Raw genomic sequence first — 21,147 nt, 5'->3', positions numbered from 1 at the left:
CTACACTTTTCGGACACGCTGTCGGTGCTCATTTAACATCCCTGGGCGCTTCCGCGCAACCACAATATTTTTTAGGCGTCAGAAGATCGCGTTGTTGGTATGTACCGTCGTGTTATCTCCGTGAGGGCTGAGTTTCCTACTTTGTGTATATTTCAGAAGGTACTGTAATTCGGTTTTGCGCGACGTTCGCTTCGCAGTGGCCATTTGGCCATTTATGTAGGTCATTTTAGATACAAGCAAGTTCAAAGGCAATGAGTAACATTAAACCCTGATCAGAATAATCCTCTGTAGGAGATTTTCTCGATTTCTTCTTTGGAACTGCGGCCAACAAGATATGTCGGCAGGGAATAGCCTATCGTCAGGCTGTGTTACGAGACCTTCTACCTTTCGGTTCCAATGACGAGACAGGCCCACGGTGTTACAGGTACAGTATCTACTCCAAGAAGTTTCATTCTACTTAATGTCAGATTTACATCTGGTCAAGGCCTGTTCACATTATGTTTCCAAATGATGCAAATTACGTGTGTTTTCCAGGCCTCAAGGTCTACAAGGGAGTTTACTTGGTGTTACTCCTGAGGTTGTGATATAATTGTTGTGCTATAACTGTGGATTACATTATAGAACCTTTACATATGTCCACGGCTATTATAGCCGGTGGTGGATGGCAGTTATGCCGGGATATGATATCCATAACCAAATGTTTGAGACAGTCTGTTTGTGGGACCATATCTTTCAATAGTGTTTTGCTGATTCCTATAGTACAGGATATTTCAAGATATACTGATTGATTTCTCACTCTATATTTAAACAGTTTATTATTCAACCGGTGGGTGTTATGACTGTAGTTGAGTTGGATAAGCATTAAACTAGCATAATCCGAAGCCTCCGGTCCTGTAATAGAATAAAAAATTAGCTAGCATTCGCGCCAAGAATTTTCAATTCTATTAAGGAAACGGAGGCGAGGATTATCCCACCCGGTTTATTACGATATTGGTAATAATTACCCACCCGCATGTACTTGATATTCTGTGTAAGCAGAAGTTACGGGTTTTCCCTGTCTCATTCCTTTCAGGTTCTGGGAAAAGAAGACGGAGCAGGTGTACTTCTGGTGTAGAAGACGTGAAATTCCAGTTTGGATATGGTTCTGACACGTTGGAGGATGATTATTGGACTCCTATTCCTATTTTGGACTAAAGTATTAATGTTATTGATTATTAAGGTTCGAGCAAAGAAAGAGGAGGAGAAACGGGACACTGTGGCTCTTATGGGGCTATACAGGATGTGATGTATGGACGAGCATCATGGGAAATGTAGTTTTTGTTTGCATACAAAACGTTGTTCATTGGCTGCTGTGAGTAGCAAATATAAGAAAGAGAAGCATAATCCTCGCCTCCGTGTCCTTAATAGAATTGAAAATTCTTGGCGCGAATGCTAGCTAATTTTTGATTCCCCCTGGACTTCTATAAGTTTGCAGCATCTGCCTCAATACCTTTTCTTGGAAGAATGCAATTGCGCTAGGAGGCCTCCAGCTTATTTCAACAGAGCACGGAGCTCCTTAAGACCCAAACTAGTGAAAGACCCCTCTAGAGTGTGGGACTACCATCCCATATTACTTACTTATAATGACATGAAGATCCTGGCCAAGGTCCTTGCCACATGTCTTAAAATTGTGATCCCTGCGCTAATTCATAAGAACCAAGCAGCTTTGTATGTTGCCAATCTTCTCAAGACCATCTACGCATGTTACTGCACATCTTGTGGCAATGCAGAAATGATAAGGAAAGAATAGGTGTCCTTCTTCCTAGATGCCTAGAAGCCATTCAAGCAGGTGGAATGGGGACAATTATATCAGACTATGAACAGAATGGTCATTGCCCATAAATACATATCAATGTCTCAGTTGCTCCACAAAGGTTCTACTGCTCAGATATCTTCCAAAAGCTTTCTGTCCAATGCTTTAAATGTCTGTTGAGGCACCCATCAAGGATGCCTTTGCTGCCTTTTGCTATTCTTAATCAAACAGGATCCCCCTGCCATAGGCATCCATCCCACCCCTGAGATCGAAGCCATCACTAATAGTGCTGGTCAAATTAAAATGATGTTATATGCCAATGACAACCTGATGGCTTTATCGTCTCTCAGAACAGCCATTCCTGCCCTTGGGTCAACAAATCACCTCCTTCGCATTATTTTCTGGTTACAAAAAAGCTGGAGTAAAAATGAGGCACTTCTGATGTCTAAGTTCACCACATTGAACGGCAAACCATTCCTTCCAATGGATTATCTCTAAATTGAATTATCTGGGAATACTGGTAAGAGGAAATTTTGCACCAATGATAAAGGATAACGTAGATCCCCTGATGGATCAAATGCTAACAGACTTTCAAAGATGTGTGAAGCTCCATCTATCCTTCTGGGGAAGAGTAGAAACTGTCAAAATGGTGGTTACTCAGAGATGTAATTATGTACTGGGAATGCTCCCACTCTCCATTTCCATTATGATACTCCGGCACATCGATTACAGAATCAGAACCTACGTTTGGCAAGATCAACTACCTTGGTTCGCCCCCACTCAGCTCCATGTATATACTATAACAAGGGTCCTCCACTTACCAAGGATTGAAATATATAGAGCTTTTTTAGCCTGTGTCATGATACTAGTATTCAATTCACCTTTTTGGTGACACGACTATGCAGGACTTGGCCATTCAAAGTTCTCTGGTACGTGTCTTGGCGTTGCCATGTTATCTTTCCAAGTTTGGCTTGCCTTTCTTTTGCTCGATTTTGAGATATGGTGGAGTCACTCACCAGTCTTCTTTTCAAATATGACTTTCCAGCTGCCGATAATGTCTTTTGTGTGAGGCCTGATTTAGAGTAAAGTACTCCATCACCCTGAGGGAGTACTTGCCTACCAAATTTTGAGAGGTCTGCCAGCCAAGCAAATATCTTTTGCATTTACAGGAACCCCCGTAATGGCGGTTGGTCCAAATGCATTGAAAGTTTGATGGAGCCATGTGGCAAATCTTCAAAGTTTTTTATATTTTCAAAAATAAAATCCTAAAGTAGGATTTTCTTTTTAAAAATAAACAAAAACAATTGCCTCCTTGCAATAGGAGTTTTCTTCCATTGTATGGGGGTCATTTTACAGTTTTCGCTGTCTGCCACGGGACATCAGAGGTGTACGTTGGCGGCAGAGATTGAGTAGTCTCCACCATGGACATACTGAAGGTCTGTCCTATTCTAAATGAGGCAGGCAGACCTTCAGTTTGACAGAGAGGTACTCTGTCAACAACAGAGTACCTTATTCGCCAAACTATAAATCAGGCCGAGATTGGTCACCTAGTTCTAGGTAATCCTTACAATAAGATACCCATGTCCATTTTTCTTCTGGCAAATCATATCTTAAAGTATCCATCTGCATATCCTGATACATGGTAACTTGATCTGTAAATCAAGAGTGAGTGAAATTGGAGAGTAATCAGATATACTTTGGATTTCTATATTGCTGCTGTGACCAGTCTGGAAAAGAGTAGAATGTATGAGGAAGTAATCTAATCTCGTTTCGGTGCCATGGGGGTTGGAGAGAAATGTGTATAAGTCTCTAAGGCTCAGATGCAAATTATCAGTTATACGAAATTTAAGAAAAGCCCTTTTAATATGACTACTCCTATCTGGAGGTTTGCAGTGGGCCAGTATCAGTCTAGCCATAAATTCCAGTCTCCTCTGATGATTACCGATTGTCGTACAAATTCTAATAAGCTTCTGTTAAGTCTTGAGAAGTAAAATAACGTTTTGCATTGAGGGAATAGACCAAGACTATTATTAAAGAGTAGCTGTAGATGTGCAGTTTAACAAACACATACCTCCCATTGAGGTCTATTCATGTCTTCTACACAATGGGCAACTGAAAGTCGTAAAGTTAGACTTTCGGTATTCACAAAGGGCATTTACGAGAAGTAAATGCCCTTTGTGAATACTGAAGGTCGTAAAGTTCGACTTTTGTCTCACTTCACCTTTGTGAATCGGGCCATGTGACTGCAAGGGATTTGTGTAGAAGAATAGCCATCCTGTTTTTCATATAGGGATTTTATACAGCGGCAGAGGTGCTATCCGCAGGTTGACAGCAAGAGGTTGTGGGAAACTAGCTGAACTCAGGACAAGGCAAGGTAACATAAGGGTGCTTGCTCTGCAGGGACAAGGGCTTTAAAGAGAAGGGGTTAAATATAAACAAGATAATACCTAAGGGCTGAGGGAAGGCAGAACAGAAGCTGAGGAATGAATAAGGTTCACAGGCAGTGAAGAGGGAACTGGGAAGTCTGCAGGAGAAACTATTAAGATAACTGATGACTTGTATGCTCCTTGGATCATGATTTCTCTGTGAGGTGAAAAGATCTTAGAAGAAGGCAAGAAGCAAGTTGATCTCATAGAGTTCAGGTAGAAACCCCACAGCTCATATAGAGAAAGAGCGCTGGGTGCTTCTCTGTGTCAAAGTAACAAGGCCTCAGAAACACACTGGTACCCTTGGTAACAATGATAATGAAGACTATAGACAGGGCTCTGGGAAAAGCAGTACTGGGATCAAAGTGAGGAGTAGGACTGGGATACACAGAACTATAAATATTGGAAATATGATTAGAAAAATTCTGTACTTTAACTAGGCAGGCAGAAATATAAGGCTGCAAGTTTCTTTATAACAGGACGAATTAGAAGGAGTGCAGAAAAGACTAGGAGCAAGGCAATTATAGGGACAAAGAGGTAGGCTAAATGAGAGACAGACAACAGAGAAAAACAATTAGTCAGAATGGGAAAATGAAATCAAATAACAATGGAAACAGAAATCAAAGAGCAAGACTGGAAAAATAGCAGCATGATCACAACAGACTGCAAGACGACTCAGCAGCAAAGGGTAAGGCCAGCAACACCAGGAGGCGCAAAACAGGAAAGGAATGGAGTAAAGATCAGAGACAAGCGAGTGAAAAGTCAAAAAGTCAGGAGTAAAGAGGTCAGAAAGGTTGCAGAATGTAGGAATCAAAATAAATAATAGACCTGATGGGGACAGGGTTTGGAGACAGAAAGGAATACAGGGACCATGATGCATTCGGCAGATGGTGCAAGAAGCCTAGGCTGTGATGTAATATGGAGCGGGAATGCAAGGTGTTGCAAAGAGTTCTGTCATATTTTCGTCTAACACAGGAGTCTCCAACGAGTAGCTCGGGAGCTACTGGTAGCTCGCCAGTACCTTCAAAGTAGCTCTCTGAGGTGATGTCAAGCCCAGTATCAATTTCAGAGTAGGTGCCTATTAACGAAAGCAGCACTGATCATCTCAAGACCCTAAGAGTGACAGCCAGACAAACTTATCACAGTAACTCTTACTAACACTCAAGTACACACTGTGCCGGCTTATAGGACCTGCTACATGACAGTCTGTATCAAATCTCAATATAATTAAGCCACAAGGAGATTGACCATGTTGCAGTCCCTCCTTTATCAGTCACAACATGTGTGTGAACAGTGCACCATCAAAAAAGTATGGCAGCAGTAGCCTGAGCTGTAATCAGTGCTGAGCCACCAAAGTGCGGGACTGCAGGAGTCAGAGTGAAAATGTGTCAGTTAGATGCATGATCAGCTCAAGACCTGAGGAGAACAGAGTATGATCCAGACCAGAGAAAATTAAGAGATTCATCAACATTTATGTCTGTGCCCATAATAAACACTATTGCTTCCTGAAACTATGCCTGGTGCCAAGAACCACCAAATATATATGCTAGCCCTATCATAAGAGTGTTATATTTGGCATAATTGTGTACATTCCTGACATAATAGTGCCAATGGCATAATTATGGTCATCCTTGACTATTTTAGTGTTTTTGATCTAGTTGTGGTATGCTGGCAGCCATCATAGACCTACTCTGAGCATGACTGGCCTATATGTACCTATTCCTGGCATATTAATGGTCATGACTGATATGTGGTCTTATCCCTGATCCTTCTGGTTTCCAGCCCTGGCACAACTGCGGCCCTAGTATAATGGTGGGCATTACTGGCATAATCCAGGCATCCGTGGTGCTATGGTGAGCATCCATTATGATATAATGGGGTACCCCAAAATTGTCCACGGACCTGGGTAGCGATTGGTATAGGAAACAATGGTCCTAGACTTCTTTAAAGCTACAATTCAGTTATGAAAAACATTCATTAGTCAAAGGGCATCCGGTACCTATAGAATTAGCATTGTATCATTAATGGACCACCATTTTCTTAACAATGCAAACAAGTATATCCTCAAAAGACACAAACGCACAAAATATCGCTCCGATAGTGACTGCTTATTATTTAGTTACTTTTATAACAGATCACCATATTCAATGTTCCAAAAAGAGAAAGAGGTTGCTCCAAGGGCAGTGTGAAAAAGGAAAGTGCTTTTGAGGTAGGACAGATATAAAGGAGGGGAATCCAAAAGGCAAATTCAATAACCAATCAATTACACATTCTGTTATCCTTAGTAAAACTGGTTGTGGTTCATAGTGGCACCAGTTTTACAGATAGGCCAGTCCCTTATGGATTTACAAATATTAATTTCATGATTTTCTGATGATGCACAGAGAACATTCATCTTTGAAAAGGCAGGCTGGGATGATATCCGGTATAGGCCCACTGGGGGAGAGTGTCGACGTTTCGACCCTGGTGCATCCTCTGGAGGCGGGTCTTCCTCAGGGGCTGTATCCTGACTGTACCTCACCCTAGGTTGCCTCCCCTCTCCCCCGTCCTGAGGAAGACCCGCCTGCAGAGGATATAAATTACCCTCATTGCACCAGGGTCGAAACGTCGACACTCCCCCCCCCCACCCAGTGGAAAAGTAGTATTAGATAGAAAAATTTTCATTTTCAGAAACTGGTGAATGATAATTCAAGCTGAGCTGGGGAGACGTACTGCTGTGCTTATGTCCTTTGTACCACTGGGCATGTCAAGATTTGAATGTTACTTCATAAGTTAAGGGGAGGCATTTATTATTGAATAACTTTTTCCCAGCATTTCTGCTGGTAACCGCACTTGGTATACTTGGGTGGTAACTACTGAAAATCTTGCTTTGGGTGGTCATAGTGTAGTCACTATTTTACAGGTATAGAATTTGCTAGTAGCTCGGGAAGACTTTCCTTGAGCAGAAGTAGCTCGCACTACAGAAAAGGTTGGAGACCCCTGGTCTAACAGCTAGATCCTACAGGGTTCTTGTGATCACCACATAATGGCGGGATAGCAGAATCCTGACAGTATCCCCCAAAGGGCCAGCCTGGGTGTCCATGGCAGAGTCTCAACAATAAAAAAAAGTCCAATTTGCTTATTAAGTCTGAGTCAGTGACTGCTTGATGGTCAGATTGTCCTCTGGAAAGGTCAAAAAAGTCAAAGTGAAGAACTTCTTTGTGACCAGGTTATTGTCAATAATAGTGACAGGCATAGGAACAAATACTTTCTTGATAACCAGTTTTCCAGCAGATAGATTTTTTTGAGAAATGCCAAGAGGGGCTCCTTTTGAGCAAAGAATTGGAAACAAAAGTGATGCAGAAGTTTCTTCTGTGATGGAAACATGGCTCTCTTGCAGAAAGCACAGGTAATGGTGTGGTGGTATAAGGCTGAAGAAGAGCCTACAAGAGCAGCAGTGCCACAGGTTGGTGCCTATAATTCTTCCATGGCAGGGCATACTTCTGGTGCCTTTCTTGTGGTTTTCAGTGACCCTCTGGATAACTTGTCCTTGTCATTGTTGCTTGGATTTGTAGAAAACTCTTTGATTATTACGTCAGGGTTGTCTGTGCATTGACCCACAGTTTTCACAGTTTCCTTGCTGCCCTCCTCCTCACCGTAGTCTCTCCTCCTCGCCGCTGTCCTCGCTGCAAACCCCTACATTTTACGTCTTGCGTGGACTGTGTCTATGCGCAGTCCACACAAGACGTAAAACGTAGGGGTTTGCGACCGAGGATGGTGGTGAGGAGGAGAGACTTACAAACCCAACTGTTTTAGACATATCAACAGGCAAATCTCTGCTAGGAAACTGATTCTGGAGATCATTGACATTATGAAGTGCACTAATTGAATTATCAGCTTGAAGCGATGTTCCAATATAAAATGTCTTGGAATTGACTTGCCACTGGTTCTCTGAGTTACTAGCTTTAGAAAATGTTCCCTTAATGGCACTTCTCCTGAAATGACTATTTTATCTTTCTGCAGCTAATATGGTTTGCAAACATTCATTTTCATCCTGTAATTCAATTTCTGGCAGCAGTTGAGGTCCAGCATTACAGACAGAATGAAAATCTAAAATGGAAAGGTCAACCAACCACGGGGAATAAGATTCAGCACACAAGTATCCATTTTCTTTCACAAATTGGTCTCTTAAATCTAAGAACTTTCTAGCAGGTTGTAAGGAACTTCAATGCCTTATCAATGGGCATCTACCTACATATGTGGACTTTTTGCATCTCATGGTAAACATCTTGACAATATTTGATTGGGTTCAGCTCGCAGTCTATCAGGGTTTTAGCACATTTCAGGACTACAAATTAACAGCAGGGTGCTTACTCTCTGCAAGAACAAAGGTGTTGCAGAGAAGGGGTTAAATGTCAACAAGATAGTATCGAAAAGCTGGGAGGAAGGCAGGACACAACCTGAGGACTGAAGCAGGTTGGAACAGGCAGTAAACAGGGAACTGGGAAGTCTGCAGTGTAAACTATGAAGATAACACAAGTGCAAACAACAGGAAGGTAAAAGCGGGTAAACATTAGACAAACTGTCATTACTGATAGCTTGTACGATCCATGGATTGTGATCTCTATGTGAGGGGAAAAGATCTTATAAGAAGGCAAGTAGCAAATGAATCTCATAGAGTTCAGGGAGACAACCAGCAGCTCCTATGGAAACCAACTCTGGGTAGGATTCTTTGCCAAAAGCACAAGGCCTCAAAAACACACTGGCTCCCTTGGTAACAATAATAATCAAGATTATAATATAAACACGAGACAGAACAACAGGGAACAGGGAACAGGGAACAAGGAACACCAAACAGAAACTGGGCTTAGGAAAAAAGCAGGACCGGAATCAAGTTCAGGAGTAGGACTGGGATACACAGAACTATGGATACTGAAAGCGAGACAGGAACAATTCTACACCTTAACAAGGTAGGACAGAAATATATAGACTAATATGGACATAGAATACAAGGCAAAAAGTCTGCATATAACAGGACAGATCAGTAGGAGTTCATTCAAGACTATGGGCAAGGCAATCACAGGAACAAAGAGGCAGAATAAACATGAGACAGACAACAGACAAAACTAATTAATCAGAACAGGAATATTGAATCAAATAACAACGGAAACAGAAATCATAGAGCAAGCCTGGAAATATAGCAGAAGGATCACAACAAAGCACAAGGAGACTCATCAGAAAGGTCAGTTGAGAGCAACTGCACATTGAGCTCTCAGGACTGATACAGGTCGAAGCTCAGGGGAGGAGCACAGGTGCAGAGAGAGCCAGGTGTGAGGATTAAACCAGATGCAAGGACTTAGGGAACCAGCAATGAAGGGAAGGCAGAACTGTGACTTGAAAAGGGGACATCCAGAAAAAGCAGGAAACACAGGACAGGAAACAGTAAATCCAGGAATGGAGTACAGATTGGAGATAAGAGAGTGACAAGGCAAGCAGGCAAGTATAAGAGATCAAAAAGGACATAGGATTTAGGAATCAAGATGAATAGAGTACCAGGACTCGAGTGGGGCAAGGTTTGCAGGCAGAAATCACTACAGGGACCTTGATGCATCAAGAAGATGGTGTGGAAGCCTAGACCGGGATATAATATGGAGCTGGGAATGCAACGTGTTGGAAAGAGGCCTTTCATATTCTGGTGTAACATCTGGAAAACCAGGGCCTTGGTGAACACTATATGAAGGCAGGATGGCAGAATCCTGTCAGAGGCACAGCTCACTTGTCCCACCCATTCTCAAATATATTTTTCAGACTCAAGTTGCAACCACTGGGTCTTTTGTAGGAGAACTATGTCCAGCTGCTGCTCTGAAAGGCAGCCAAAACCTTTTTCCTTTTGATGTATTTATTTAAAGAGAATGGAAAGGAAAGAGGGTGTTTTCCTCTCCTCCTTGCCATAAAGAAACTGGGGGTTGCTCTATGAGCGATGGTAATGTTTTGAGAGGTGATCTGAGTTTATCCCTATTTCTTGGAGGGCTTTCTTCTTGGGTGTGTTCTTGGGCAGAGGTCCTTGTCTTTAAGGGTTTTGTGGCTGAATTATCCCTACTAATAACAGGCCTATTTGACGTTGTGGTGGCACACCATGATTGCTCACAATCAGTAACAGGGGTCTGGTCCATTGGGACTGGTCCAAGTGTTCCAAAAACATTTCTAGATGTTTCAAGTCAAAGAGCTCCCTGGTTGTACCATCTACAATCATTAACATCACCGTAGGATCCAATAGGGCATATCAGAGTTGTTTATGTATGAGTAGAGGTCACAGGGCCATGAATTGTATTCTAATTGAGCAGGTAAGAAAAGTATGTAGCTATTTTAGTTTTGTAATCTGTGGAAAAAAGGTGCCATGTTTTTTGGCAGCCTGATTAACCAAGCATGCCTGGTGATGTCATAGAAGACACATTATTATAGGCCAAGAAGCATCTTTAATGCTGTTCCATTTTGAAGGCAGCATTTTGACTCTGAAATTCTAAAGGGGATCTGAAGTTTAGTTTGAGGAGTTGTGGCAAAAAAAGCAGAGAAAAAGCCAAATATATAATCTTTTCTCTCATTATCATGGACCCCATACAGGTCCATGAAAAAGATAAAGGTTTCAGTCCTCAAAATGTCTTATTTTCTTTTGCAGATTACATAGCTCCAATTCCCAGTCTGGGGTATTGTCCACCTTCTCTGCCAGTGCTTCTACTTGTCTCTCTGTTCTATGAAGTTGCATTCTAAACATCGACATACCAGCGTGTAGGGCTTTCATATTTTTTTATGTTTCCACAGTTGAAGGATCTATGGTGGTGATGGCCATTTTAATGTCACATAATTCTTTCAAATGGGCATCCATAGTAATTTTAGAAATATTGCAATCAGACAGATCCGCTATAGACATTTGAGAAGCTGCTGTGAATAGACAAGTAATTAGAATCAACCAGTTTCCGGGGCCCTGTCAATAGTGGAAAAAATGTCTACAGTTCACTATTACAGCCAGCAGATGACAGTCTACCTTAGCATGATCATGTCAGGCTAAGTAATTAAGGCTACATTAAATGACAATGTCTGCATCATTCACCATTGCCTGCCCCAATTCAATATGGCACCTCCAGGGCACGGTATCCAGTGAACGCGGTATGTAAAGGGCACAGATTCAAATAAAATGATAAGTTTATTTATTCTAGAAGTGGTTTCAATTAAGGGGAACAAGCAGACTCTTTGCAGTTTCTGATGCAATTGAAAGGTGGCCTACTGACACCATCTGCAGCACCTCTCCTTTTCTGCCTGATATCCCTGCGTGTACCTCCAGCGGACCTGTCCTCCTAGGATCAGGACGCAAATGCCAGCTGTCTCATTGATTGGAGTGGGTTAGTGTGCAGAGCATCAGCAACATTTCCGCTGTGATACTGGCCATAAAATGTGGACATTCAGAAGCTTTTTCATGCAGGATGGTGGTTACCCACATTTTTTTTTTTTTATATCTTTATTGCATTTTATCTTTTTTGTCACATAAAGTCTAAGTGTCAATAAACATTGCATACATAACAACATTATCCATTGTTTGCCACTGTGAACATAAATCAACACATTTCTTACTCACAATTACGATATAGTTTGTATCTACAGTGCAAAATTTCTTGTGCATTTATAATGTATCATGGGCATCAATAGCCCGCACATGCTGTCATCTCCAATCGAGGTGTGCCTCTACACAACAGTGGTCATTTATGGGTAAATACATCGATGCATACAGAAGCGTGTTGTTAATACACAGCTGAACTTTGAAATTACAACATATAGTGCCGCTCATTAGATATCTTTTTTTTTAATAACATTTTAACCACATCTAATGAAAACAGAAGAAAAAAGGGGAAAAAAATCCAAATGAAGAGATATTAGATGTTTGAAGGTATATGTAACTAGTATGTAGAGCGTCGTTAGAGTGTAATCTTGACTAGGCCTGTACGTAAGTAGCAGGTGTGGCTGCTGTTCATACTGCATATTCGGTTGCATGGATACTAGGGTATCGCGCGGCAAGAGCCATGTCCATGTATTATTTTATTTTTGAGGTGTGCGAGGTCTGTGGCTAACCCAACATACAGTGTTGAAGTGTCATGCGGTTGTAGCGTGTCCTCTACATCTGGGTGACATGTCAGGTATTAGTTCCCGCCCGTTGCGTAGGAGGTGTCCGAGATGCAGCATCAGAGCGTGGAAGGGTTTTGAGCATATCATCCCAGGTTTGTGCAATGGGATACTTTCGCAGCCCTGCCGTTTCTTCCCTATGTAGGGTGGTGCTCTCTGCCTGTGCCCAGACCTCTAAGGATTTCACCCAATGCAATACCTCCGGTGGGTCCTTGTATTTCCACCTCTTAGTTATCAGTCGTTTCACTGTTATGAGGCCTAGGTCGCGAAATCTGGAGCTTACTTCGTTGGCTTTGGTTTGCTTATAAAATCCCAGGATACAAACCTCCCATGTGGCGGGCACCTCAGCGCTAGTGCAATTAGCAAGTGTTTCTGATATTATGCGCCAGTAGGGTAAGAGCAGGTGACAAGACCATAGCATATGTAATAGGTCAGCACCTAGGAGACGGCATCTCGGGCATTCGGAAGTGTTGATGTTAAAATATTTATTAATCTTATCTGGTGATAGATACGCCCTTTAAATCGTGAATTGCGTGGTATGTGTGTGGCACTTGCTAGGACGCGTTCCCATTCCTTATCAGTCCAGGGACGGCCCCTGTCTTCAGTCCAACGCGTGCAAAGTCTCCGTGATGGTTGTAATATGTGGATGAGCAAGGCCTGTGCTAACCAGTGTATCACATGCGATCCCTCCCCATTACATGCCAGTACTGCAACAACTGATGTGTCGGCGGCTCATTAGTTAGATCTCCCCATGCTAGCGCCAACGTCCATGTAATAGCTGCATGCAGAAGGAAATGGCCCGCCGGTAAACCATTATCTGCCGTTAGTGTCGCAAAAGGTAATAGGGTACCATCTGCGTATAAGTCTTCTAGCGTCTCCACTCCCGCTTCAGTCCAGGGCGTAAGTACTATATCCATTATAGGATCTCTACCTCTGGGTGTCCTGATGAGCGGCAGTATTGGGGCATAGGGGATCATGTCTTTTGTGAGTTGAAGGCTTCTCTTATAGCATCTATGAGCTAACTCAATATGTAGCTGTGTCGGGCTGGGGACTTTTGCCAGTGGATGAAACAATCCATAGATCTGGTTTTGCATCCATAGTGACATCTCGGTTGCCATGTCTGCCAGGTTCTTGCCGCTCAACCACTTTGTGACCCATTGTAACTGCGCAGCTAAGTAATATAGTTCCAAGTGGGGAACTGCTAAGCCTCCATTCTCTGGTGGCGCATACAGTTTCTGCAGTGCTATCCTGGGCCGCCCTGCATTCCAAATTAGACCTCGGGTTAATCCCTCCAGTTCCCTAAAAAGTCATACTGGGACATATACCGGAAGGTTTGCAAAATAATACAATAGCCTTGGCAGTACTATCATTTTAGTTAAGGTGATGCGACTCATCACATTAAGTGGCAGAGTCCTCCAGAATTGCATCTGTGTCCTTATCGAGGAGATTGCCCTCTAGTATGTCTGCTGGGGACCTGTAGATATATATGCCCAGGTATCGGAATGTGGTCGGATACCAGGCAAGCGCAATCTTGTTAAAAGTTATATCTGTCACAGCCACGTCCTCATTGAAAGAGTAGGCACCTGATTTAGCCCAATTCACCGTAAGGCCTGACACTTCCTCAAAGCTACGGAACAATGCAGATATCGCCGGCGGTACCGCATTCAAGTCTCTTATGTATAATAGCAGGTCATCCGAATATAGGGACACTGTATGAAGTCCATCACTCAAGGGGATTCCCCAATCCGCGCCACCCCCTCGGAGGAGGGCCACTAATGGCTCCATGGCAAGGGAAAAGAGCAACGGGGACAAAGGGCACCCTTGCCTGGTTCCTCGCCTAACCCTGATTGTATCAGAGAGGAGCTTACCCGTTCGAACCCACACTGTGGGGCATTGATACAGTAATTGCACCAGTTCTAGATATTCATCTCCTAACTCGTACTTACGCAGGACCGCCGCAAGATATGGCCATTCCAGCGAATCAAAGGCCTTCTCCAGGGCCAGTACTAAACAGCCAGACCGAGGCCAGTTCACCGTTGCATACCTCTGAATCCTGAATAGCCTGCAAATATTTAGGGAGGTACTCCTGGTTGAAACAAATCCATTTTGGTCAGCATGTACCAAAGTCGGCACAAACGGGGCAATTCGTTTAGCCAGGGTGGAAGCAAGGATTTTATAGTCCGTATTTAACAGAGCCAGCGGGCGGTATGAGCCCTGGAATTCAGGGCTTCTGCCCGGCTTTAAAAGGGAGATCAGTGTTGCCTCATTTTGCATAGGTGTAAGCGTAGAGTGTTCTAGAGCTGCTTCATTTATACCGTAACAGTTCTGGTATTAATGTCTGAGTAGGCCTTGTAAAATTCAGCCGGCAGTCCGTCCGGACCCGGCGTTTTACCATTCGAGAGAGAATAAATACTATCCCTTATTTCCTCCGACAGCAGAGGAGCACCCAGTTCCTCTTGTTGGTGTTCTGTCAGTTGCAGCAGCGTTATGGCAGAGAGAAAGTCCCGTACGTCTGCGTCTGTAGCCATCAAACAAGATCTGCACATCGTGGAATAGTGTTCCACAAAAGCATGGTGTATTTCACTTTGGGTATGTACCATGACTCCCTGCGCAATTTGTATTAATGTCACAAGCGCAGTGGCTGCTTCTTGCCCTATCAGCCAAGACAGCAACCTGCCAGGTTTGTCTCCCATATGGTGGGTGCGCGCTGATTGTGCTGCATAATTTAAATTGCGGAGCCGATGTAGCAGTTTGGAGTGCTCTTCTCTAACGTGCTCCAGAGGCCCAGCATTGCCCTCTAACGCTTCCCCCTCTCTACGGAGCAGGTCAGTTTCAAGTCGTGTGAGGTCTGCTTCCAACTGTCTCCGCATACCCACCTGCGCACCAAGGCAATCTCCCCTGATTACTACCTCAAACGCATCCCATTCCACCTGAGGCGTCGTGGCTGTATCAGTATTGTCTACAAAATATTGGGCAATGTTGGCGGCTAGCAAGTTACGAAAGGGTGCGTCCAATAGCAAATCCGGTTGTAGTCGCCAGGTTGGAATTGGCGGGCGGGGGTGTTCCCATAGCAACTCCAACATATGTGGGTTATGGTAAGAGTGTGTCCTGCCCAAATAGTAAATTGCTGATATATGGGGGAGCAGCGTTTCCGAAAGCATATAACAGTCAAATCGCAATTCGTGAGCACCAGAGTAGTAGGAATATATCGTGTCGTGGGGGTGACGGTGTCTCCAGGCATCTATCAAGTGCCACTGTGTTGCCCAATTAGTCAATGCCTTCATGGCATAGTATGTGTTTGTACCCGGAAGGGGCGGAAAGGAACGGTCCAGTGATACATCAAGTACACTATTGTAGTTTCCACCCATTAACATGGGAACATCGTGCCATGGAGCCAGAATATGTGATATATTGTCGAGGAAGGCAGCCTGCTCTGTGTTAGGAGCGTAGAGTGATGCAATCACAATATGCCGGCCATCTAGTGTGCCCTTAACTACAACATACCTGCCCTCCGTATCTACCAACGACTGTGTAATTGTAAGTGGAACCCCTGCTCACCCATATTAGCGCACCCCGCGCAAAAGCCGAATACCCTGTGGCATACAATTGACCACGCCAGCGGCGGTGCAGGCGTTGAATTTCCATTTTGGCCAGGTGAGTCTCTTGTAGGAGAGCTATTTGTATATGATGCCGTTTGAGGTAGGAATATATCTGATACCTGTATGACGGTGAATACATGCCCCTCACATTCCACGTACCAATTTTAAAGGAAGACATAGACCATACATCGCGCCAAGCGACCATGTGTCTGCAGCGGCCCAACAGACATGTGCATTGCATATAGTCTGGTATCGCACAGCTTACTTAGCATGCTGATTCGTGGCATGTTACATTGCATTCATCGACATACAATAAATGATATCTCACAATAAAACCGAAACAAAAACATAATCATAAACAATTCCAAAAGGGCGAAAATACAACTAGCAATCGTCCAAACTCTCAATGGAGATAACAGTCTAGATAATCTGGGGAGGTGAGCTGCTTATTACGCTTTGTTAGCCTACAATTCGTGTATCTAGCGTCCCAGAGGCTCCCCGTCATCAGGCAAAATACAATATAAATAAGGCAGTCTGTGTATATCAGCTCAGGAACACTCATCAAGCAAGCGGTGTATCTGTGTGTCCCCGTGGCAGCAGCAGAACGCATGAGTAAGGCCCGCCTCCCCACCTTGTAACATGATGTTATCCTCAACCTCAGTGAACAATTGGAGTCACAGTAACATCCACCACAGATGGCCACATTGTTGGCGGCTGCCCTCCCCCACACATACACCCCAATACCTCAGATCGTGGTCTATTCAGAGTTAGGGTCTTGTAATGTTCATATTATTGTGTCTGCCGTCTGTGGGGTGACATCTGGCTGTTCAGTCGAATCTTGTGAGTTCTGCAGGCCATATCTTTGCTCATCATCACTAGATAGGCCCGGTTGACTGGAATTGGATGCGTCCTCAGTCACCAAAGAGCTGCTAATCTCTGCTACCGCTTGTAGGGCATCTCGTTGTCCGCTGAGGATCAATTCTGAGTGTGGGCCTACAGTTGGTGAAGTCGGTGTCCGCATCCCGCTGTTCTATGCTCTCTTCGGCGGTGGTGAAAGGGGCCCCTTAGCTTCGGTAGTGTTGCCGTCGCGGCAGTGTCTCGAGGCCTCGCAGTAGTGAAGGTATCTAGCCAATCCTCTGCCTCTTCCGATGTATTAAAGAAGTGCGTTTTGTCATTTGCAATCACCCATAGGTGCGCCGGGAATAGCAGGGAATATTTCAGGTCATTTTGGCGAAGGCGTTTCTTTACTGCCATGAACGAGAACCTCTGACGCTGTACCTGGATAGTGTAGTCCGGAAAAAACATTATTTTATGATTGTCTATGTGGATATCGTGGAGCTTCCTGGTTTCCTGTAGAATAGAATCTCGGTCTCGGTAGTTGAGGAGTCGGAGGAGCAAAGGCCTCGGGTTCAATCCTGTAGGAGGGGGTCTCGCCAGGACTCTATGTGCATGTTCTATGACAAGATCTCTGAGCCAATTTTCCATGTGGGAGGTGGGCTCCTTTCCTTCCCATCGTTCTGGCACACCTATTATGCGTACATTGTTACGCCGGGCTCGCCCTTCAGCATCCTCGGCTCTATCTTCCAGGAACTCTACACGGTGCAATAAATCTTGTACATGCTTATCTGTCACTTGCGGCTTGATGCCGTTGAGCGTGGTTTCCAAGACAGTAGTGCGGTCCGCTAGTTTCCGGTGATCTGCATGCAGATGAGTGAGGTCAATGGCCACCTTGTCAATTTTTGATTGCATGGAGGTGCGAGTCTGATTGATGGTTTCTTCCAGTCGTTCCACTGCAGCAAGCACCGCATCTAGCTTGTTTGCAGTTTGGTCTGTGAGTCCCTGCTTTGCCATCTTGCCCGACTTAGACTTGGAAGGTGGCGGTAGGGTCTGCGCTCCTCCCGTTCCGGTCCGCGCTCGGGTGCCACTCGACATTAGTCACAGAGTCTGTACACCTATGTTGCTCCACGTCCAGCAAGACCTCCACACAATGTCCCCAGGCCTCGAGTTTCACAGCAGGTCCCACTTCTACGCCAACAGGCCATGTGCAGCAGCCACTTCACAGCTCACAGCCTCAGCTGCGGAGCCATTCCAGCACGTACCAGTATCTCCTCTGCAGCACGGTCGTCACCCGCATCTCTCAGCCACTCAGATCACATTAGTTAGTGCTGCACCAGTCCATCTCAACAAGTGATCATGTGTGGTTAGCTGCGGTAGTGTAAGTCTCCGCGGATACCACCCGGGCAGCCTGTATGTGGCGTTTCAGGTGCAGCTCGTCCGTGCAGAGACGCGTCCGTGCCAGCCGTGCAGTGCTCGCTGATATACCATAAAAATAAACTAAAGGACTATACCCACCAATAGTCCCAACACCATTACCAAATAATCAGTCAGTTGACAGTGAAGAAGGTTCAATCGTTTATTAAACAAAATACTCTATAGAGGAGCCTTTCCGAACCTCACCCATCAGGTGCACCGAGAAGACTGTTGGCTCGTATTCAAACATGAGGTTATATACTTTCCGGTTCAACACATACAATCACTGTAAAAGGAAAAACCCCAGTTGGCCCTGGAGCTCCAGGAAAGGGCCATATATGGTACACATCAGACCAGTACAAAGGCTTTGACTATCTATTACTGATAAGGTCAGGATGGGTGACTCCCTTTCGTCTTGGTGCCTGGGAGTGTAGACACAGCGCCTCCAGGAATGCGCTTATCGCCCCCAAAGGCAGATGCGACCTTGAGTCTTAGAACAGTTGAGTAAACAGCCTACCTTCAGCTGCTACCAGTAACTCAAATGAACTGGGGCCTGACAACTGCACGTGATCAACACGTGATCACGGCCCGTGCTCGAGCATATGTTCAGAAGATGGCGTCTGTATGGTTCTCGGCCTACTCTTTTAGCAATAGATATACATGGAGAAAATAAACGGGTTTCCTCCAAGCAAAAGCATATATATCAAACAGGGAGTATACGTATAGATGCATCACGCTAACATAATATAGGTCTGATACTCCTTATATACAGGGAATCTACTTTTTTATCCCTCAGAATGGCCCTTTTAGCATGATGTAGCTAACAAAACAGTTCAATCTTCAAATATTCCCTCATCAATCTGCATTAAGTCTTTGAGCTCCTGCTGAACTAGCTGAGCTTTTACCGCTTTTGGGGATGGACCAGACACAGAGGAAGTGAGTTTTGTCGCGCAATAAGAGCAACATGCAGGTCCACATTGTACACAAACACAACACGTGAATATGATACCGGCTATACATGCCAGCACCATCAAAATTTTCCATCCCCAAGTAGACAGCAAACCCTAGAACCAACCAGAGAGAGACCACGTTCCAGTTTCTACATGTATCTCAGAAGCTAAACGATGTAGCTTCTGTATAGCCAAATGAACGGAGGGGGCGGAGTCAGGAATATAAACACAGTAAGAGCTGCCGATCACACGGCATGCTCCTCCTCGATCTGCCAAGATAACGTCCAAAACCATACGGTTTTGGAGCGAAACGAGTCGGGTCACCTGTAGCTCTACTGTTATATTGGTCAGTATTCCTGCAGTGGTGTTAATTACCCCTTCAACTACTCTAGACAAATGTCGTACTTCTTGGCTAGTAATCATGGGCCCCCAAAAGGGTAACACTCCCTTCATAATGTCGGTGAAATGCTGCAGTGGAGTATCGGTCTGATCTGTATCAGTGGTATCTATCACTCTTTTATTTCTCCTAATAAGCATGCTACGTTTATCTAGTCGGTGATCCTTGTGATAATCAGAAGGGGCAATATAGACTGGAGGGTACAGGAAGGACAGGTAGCAACGTCCAGTCCAATCTCGTGCAAGCCAAGTATAGGCACTTTCTCCACAGACAAAATATACATTAGGAGGGGTTAATAATGGAGGGCTACTAAAGGTACGCAACTGATAAGTATAATTACATCAGCTTTCCCCTACGGATATGTACCCTACTCCTTGAACACAAAACATAGAGGTACTGTTCAATACAGGCACTGGAATAGCCCTATCTTCAGTAACATTACGGTCCTGAAAGTGTCGATAATATTGAGTGAAATTGAATTCAACAAAGTCCAAAATTTCATTTTTCAACCAGGTGGTATTTTCATGCGTTATATACATATTCATACAAGAATTCGGATCTACGGTTCCCTCTCCATTATTCTCTTCGGGGTTGAATTCTTGATGAACCTCAATATATGCAAAAATCATTTCATAATCCTTCTCTGAAAACCTTCAAGCGTCCACAGTGTAATGCATATACATCATAGAAAGCAATTTGAACCAAGCCTCGCAACTTCCCAGATGAGACAAAGGTAGAGATATAAATAAGTTGTGCTTGTGCATAACAGATGGTAAAAGGCCACAAACCCAACAATTTGTAGTATTGATGGCACTGTGTGCTTAATGAAGCATTTCAATGAATGCGTTTTTCACATAGGTCTGACGATGCCTTTTCTTATGAGGGGCTAAAGTATGAAACACATGTTCCGGAGGTGGGGTAGTTGTTCCTAAAACAGTATGCATAGGGTGGTGAAATTCTAGATATATGAATGCTCCCAATAATATAATTAGCAATATTGCTACAGTAGCTATAAATGCAATTTTAACACGATTGGTCCAACGAAAACAAAAACAGGCATAGATGTAGGAAAATAGCGTGGTACAAAAGGACGTTCCTCTTTAGGAACAAAACGAGCAAAGGGATACATGCTAACTAAAAGTCCGACAATAAACTAGGGCAATGCAGTCCAACCTGCCAGAGGGTACTTCTTTCCTGTGTCCGTTCAGAGCCTCACAGGCAGGTTCCTATCGTGCCTCACAGATAATACCAAAACAAACTTCTCACGTTGGAGTTATGTTCTCACACAACCCTTGAAGAAAACACAACCTGGGCCCCTTTCAACATGAAATTCAGTCTTTCTTTCTGAACAGAGCAACCAAATGTTCAAGGCTCTCAGCGCGTTCAGTCCAGTATCTCGCTCAGTACACCAGAAGCGCATCTAACAGACATTCATAGCACAGGTCTGTACCCTATCACTCAAGTCTCTCCCTATCTCCTACCATGTTCACCTGGTGTGCCGTGTTGTTTTCTGGCCGCAGGTTGTATCGAGTATGGCCAGGCACTTCTTGATCAGAGAACAAAACACAGGATGACGAATCTG

Source organism: Triturus cristatus, chromosome 8 (assembly GCF_964204655.1).
Source record: "Triturus cristatus chromosome 8, aTriCri1.1, whole genome shotgun sequence".
NCBI classification, from domain to species: domain Eukaryota; kingdom Metazoa; phylum Chordata; class Amphibia; order Caudata; family Salamandridae; genus Triturus; species Triturus cristatus.
Note: the sequence above shows the minus strand (reverse complement) of the source record.